The sequence below is a fragment of the Ursus americanus genome, unplaced genomic scaffold, assembly GCF_024610735.1.
Source record: "Ursus americanus isolate L20-20 unplaced genomic scaffold, mUrsAme1.1.p SCAF_107, whole genome shotgun sequence".
Classification (NCBI taxonomy): Eukaryota; Metazoa; Chordata; class Mammalia; order Carnivora; family Ursidae; genus Ursus; species Ursus americanus.
In genome coordinates this window covers 357,933-363,784 of record NW_028273689.1, presented here as the reverse complement: position 1 = coordinate 363,784, position 5,852 = coordinate 357,933, and positions in this window count along the sequence as shown.

The following is a 5,852-nucleotide window of genomic DNA, read 5'->3' as shown; positions in this document are numbered from 1 at the left end:
TATATTTTGTTAAAGATATTTATAATATCAGTCAATAAAAATAAATACTGACTTTCAGTGAAGACACGATGCTGACATGGGTATTACATGAGAACATAAACCCTATGAGACTGTGAACTTTGTGTATCTTGTTCTCTGTGGTATCTCTTGCACTGAGATTAAGGTTTATTTCATAGTGCTCAAAAATATGTGTTGAGGGTGCAGGAATGCATTACACAGGTGATGGGGATTAAGACATGCCCTGGGGATAAGCACCAGGTGTTGTATGTAAGTGTTGACTCACTAAATTGTACACCTGAAACTAATATTACACCGTATGTTAACTGGAATTTCAATAAAAATTTAAAAAATATATATGTGTTGAACAAATGGATCAGTTTTTCTCTAAAAGTTGACTTAAAAACATCTTAAGGGTGATGATAATAAGCAGTATAATCTAGTTGGAGAGGCATCTAACAGAAGTCTGTAAACATCAATCTCTTATTCACTCTAAACACATAGTCCAGATAGTATTTACAAATGAGGCAAATCTTGAATGTCCCCTGAGATTGGCTCCATCACTATTTTTAGGGGATACTGAAGTTACCACGTAGTGTGATCTGAGATGTCTTCAGGCTTAGTTTGCTCTAAAAATTATTAACACCTTTCAATGGTATAAACCACCTCTTGAAACTTTGAACTCTTCATCGTTTGCAGCACTTCTGGCGAGGCTACCAAGCTCTGTATATATTCAGTATGTTTTGATGGTAACAATAGTTTGAAAAGAAAAATATGGAAAATAACTACATATATTTGGGTGAGAAAGATAACTCCAAGTTTAGACATATGAGACAGGCCTACGTTTCTCACCAATAGCATTTCATGATTGTCTACAGTTCCTGCCTGGCTTGAAGATCTTTAATGTAAAATACTTATTTGGTTAGATAGTGGTGAGGCTCTTGCCTCCAGACTTATTTAGCAACTACCATAACTTTTACTCTCTTAGCATATTATTAGATTCTATGAGTGGTATAAAAAGTGCATAACGCAGTCTGTTTTTATGACCATCACAATTTTGTTTTCTGCAAGGAAAAAATAGAGATATCTGCATTTGCTTGAACATGTATTAGAAATTCTGAAACCTCATATTAGAAGTCTGAAACTTCATAGTGGGATTATATATTTGAGGTCTAAATCTTGACTTAACTTTCCTAAAGATATCCATGGTTGGCAAAGCTGGGAAGTTGTGTTATGTAAAACCTTCCTGGTCTACTACTTCTGGGTTAAATTGAGAGTGTTATCACCCATCCTTGGAAAGAGAAAAGTTTCCTCCCCCCCCCCCCGGAAAAACCGGATTACTTTAACCTTTACAAATGTAAAATAATGCCACCTAAAGGAGCTCCACTGATACAAAACAGAATTAGCATGCAGAATCTACTTTCATGTGAAAAACAGAGCAAAGAAACTATAGTCTGCGTCCTTCACCACTACTTCCCTGGAATAATGGAAAGATCACAGCCTTTTGAATGAGATAAATCTGGATTTGAGTCATGTTTGTGAATTAGCACAGGTTTCTTAGTTTCTCACCTACAAAATGGCCTTAATAATGTCGCCACAGAGCATTCTTGTGAAGATTAAATAAGAGAATGCATGTGAAAGCTCTCAGCAATTAGATTTTCAGTAAAAATGAAGTCTAGTCTTCTGTTGTTCTTATTGTTGTTTCCACAGAGTTTAACAGAAATTGTCTTTCATTTCATACATTAGCTTTGTCTTTCTATTGGGTTAACATATAATTGAGGAAATGGCCAAGAGTTACGTGGAAAAAAATCACTAATCATCAGGGAAATGCAAATCAAAACCACAATGAGATATTACTTCACATCTGTTAGAATGGCTGTCATCAAAAAGAAAAGAGGTAACAAGTGTTGGTGAGGATGTGGAGGAAAGGGAAGCCCCCCATACACTGTTGGCAGGAATGTAAATCGGTTCAAACACTATGGGAAACAGTTTAGAGTTTCCTCAAAAAACTAGAAATAGAACTACCATATGATCCAGCAATTCCACTTCTGGCATGCAGCCAAAGGAAATGAAATCTCTATCTTAAAGAGATATTTGCACTCCTGTGTTCATAGCATCCTTATTTACAATAACCAAGATATAGAAACAGCCTAGAGCAATGAGAGATGAATGGATAGAAAAATAGCAAATATACATATATATTTATATATTCCATATATATTCCATATAAATAGATGAATGGATAGAAAAATAGCAAATATACATATATATGGAATATATATATATATACACATATATATGGAATATATATATATTCCATATAAATTGATCAATGTGGAATATTATGCAAACATAAAAAGGAAAGAAATCTGGCCATGTATGACAACCTATATGGACTTTGAGGACATTATGCTAAGTAAAATAAATCAGACAGGGAAAAACAAATACTCATATGTGTAATCTGAAAAAGCCAAATTCAGAATCAGAGAATAGAATGGTGGTTGCCACAGGATGGGAAATGGGCAGAGTTGGTCAAGGAGTACAGACTTCTAGTTATAAGATTAATAAATTCTGGGCATCTAATGATGATTACAGTTAGCAATACTGTGTTATACACTTCAAAGTTGCTAAGAGAGTAGATCTTAAGTGTTCTCACCACAAAAACAAAATGGTAATTATGTGAGATAATGGAGGTGTTAACTAACTTTATTATAGTAGTCATTTCACAAAATATGTGTTCAAATAATCACCTTGTACATCTTAACCTTATACAATGTTATATGTCAATTATATCTCAATACAGTTGGAAAAAATACAATAATAAGGTCTTAGTCTTCTCCTTAGTACCAGTTTTCAGTCAGTTATAACACTGTGGTCTGGAAATACTACTTACCAGTTTGAGAAATAGACTGGTTCTCTCATTGTTTCATTTATGCCTATCTGTCTATCTATCTATCATCTATCTATCTATCCATCCATCCCAGATCTTCTATACCTGATATGGATACAAGTGAACTTCAATATTTCTGTATTTATTGTTAAATTTGGTATTTTATTCCTTAAATACTTGAACAAAATTATAGTAAGTGCTATATAAATAGTAGATGCCATTATTATAGCTCACTCAGTAAATACTTCATTTTACAATAATTCATTCAAAAAATTATAGGAGAAAAGATATAAATTTCTTCTGAAAACATGGTTAAAATCAAAATTCAAGTTCTAAGCTGATAAAATTCTTAGTAGTAACAATAAAGCTGACAATACTTACTCAACCAGAAAAGTAGTTGACTTATCCCAATCTTACTCAAAGATTTCTGTTAGGTGACTTTAAATATCTCTTCTCACATACAAAAATGTGTACCTCATTTAATTGAGATAAAGATGCTTTCAATTTCCATTTATAAAATAATGGCCCTAAAGACTTTAAAACAAATAGTTAACACCAGTATGATTTATGGTGGGGATTTCAACAAAACTCCATCACAGATAAAGGTCAAAGCGATAAACTTATATTCCTAATGACAGAGAGTTCCAGAAACAGAGGTAAATCGAAGGTCTGTATACATAATCATGGAATGATAATGTACTAGAGAACACCTGCATTATAACTCTGGCAGAAACCCTGAATCCTAAATGGCTAAGCAGGGAGCAGAGAATGAAAAGATGTTGATCACAACATAATTACCAACACTCCCTTCACTGCCCCCCCCCCACCAAAAAAAGGAGTAATCCAGATTTATCAGGCAGTCATGGACATTTTTTTAAAAGGAAGTTTTTTTTGTTTTTTGTTTTTAATTTATTTATATTGCATTTTCTTTTAATTTCTGGAAGGATGAATGCACTTACAATAAGTTTTAACAAACGTATATGATATTTGTAATTCTGTCTTCTTTGTGTAGACCACTCATTATACACATTGGCATTGCCCAGGTGTGTCTTCTTCCCTTGACTACTTGTTTTTCCCATTCTGTGGATTTAACTATCACTTTAGCCATATGTGTGTGTGTGTGTGTGTGTGTGTGTGTGTGTGTGTGTGTGTGTGTCTATACATACAGATATAGAATATATCAGAATCCAATGTCTCTGTAAGGTATCATTCACAATGTTGGATATAATCCCATATTATTAGCTATACAAAGAAACCTTAAAATGTAACTAATACTCAGAATAAAAGGCAATCAATGAACAACTCTATAAATATACTAAAAACCACTAAATTATAGACTTTAAATGATAAATTCTATCATATGAGTAATTTCTCAAACTATTTCAGCAATAACAAGCAATCACTGGGGTTTCTGAGATGATCCATATGTAATTAGCAGACAAGATTTTAAAAGCATTTATAATAACTAGGCTCAGTATGTAAATTAAAATACACACATAATGATTAAACACATAAATCTTAGCAGATAAACTGAAATGTTCATTGAAGAACCAAATGGAAATTCTAGAAAAAAGTATAGATACATAGATCTTATGTATATGTATACTCCATGTACTTATATCTACATTTATAACTATCTATAGTAAAGTTTTCAACCATAATCATTCTCTACTTGAGACTTCTGTAATAGATACAAGGGTCCAATGGCCATCTTCACTTTGTCTCATATGCACCTTGAAGTCAACACATTTAAAACTGAGCTTAACATCTTGTCTAAAACTCCACCTTCTGTATACCTCCACAGAAACAACAGATTCCACCCATCCCATCCAATATGGAAACTGAGATTTACCTTTGAACTCACATTTTTCTTCTCCACTCACATCTAAACAATCACCCAGTGAACACAGATTTTACTTTCTTAGTTTCCCTTTTCTTTCTTCTGCATCACTACTAGATCTATCATGGGTAATTGGGGGGAAAATCTCCTTTGTTCTCTTCTGCCTCTGGTCTTATTTCTTTAAATCCATTCTCTAAACAAAGCATAGTTACAAACTGAAATATAACTAGGGGCGCCTGGGTGGCGCAGTCGTTAAGCGTCTGCCTTCGGCTCAGGGCGTGATCCCGGAGTTATGGGATCGAGCCCCACGTCAGGCTCCTCCGCTATAAGCCTGCTTCTTCCTCTCCCACTCCCCCTGCTTGTGTTCCCTCTCTCGCTGGCTGTCACTATCTCTGTCGAATAAATAAATAAAATATTGAAAAAAAAAAAGAAAAGAAATATAACTATACTATGGTTATGATCAGGTATTTTCAATGACTCTACATATCCTTTGAATTAACTCCAATCTTCCTATATTATGTGCAAAAGAGAAGATACTTCCACATCCCCTTCTTCAACTGGAAGAAAAAGATGGGAAAGGGAAATTTTAACTTTAAATCAACTAGGAATCTTGACTATTTTATGGGACTGGGCATTTTAATAATTGACTGAAGGAACTGACTGGAAAAATCATGAGGGAAACCCCATCTGAGTTTCAGCTGGAGAAAAGAGAAATGATTAGCCTCATCAAATGAATATAAAGAATAATAAGAGGAGGATCAGGGTCATGTATACTTTCATTCCAAGGAGGATGGATTTGATACACTAGTTATATGTGCAATTTTTTATACTCGATACAAGCTCTGTACTTCATGTTCATTTAAAAAAAGAGAAAGAAAAGCTTTATCCTTAGTTTAGAATGCCCTATCTCCTCCTTCTGCCTTACTTGAATAATTACTCTTCATTCTTTAAAACACAACTGGTGATTTTACTTAGCAATTCCTGATTATTCAAATCTTAGTTTGTATTCTGCATCCTTGTTCCCATCATACCCCTTGATCTACACATGCCATCATCCTTACAGTATTGGATTTTGACCATGTGTTTTGGTTCTGACTATTCCATGAATTCTTTAAAGCCAGAGAA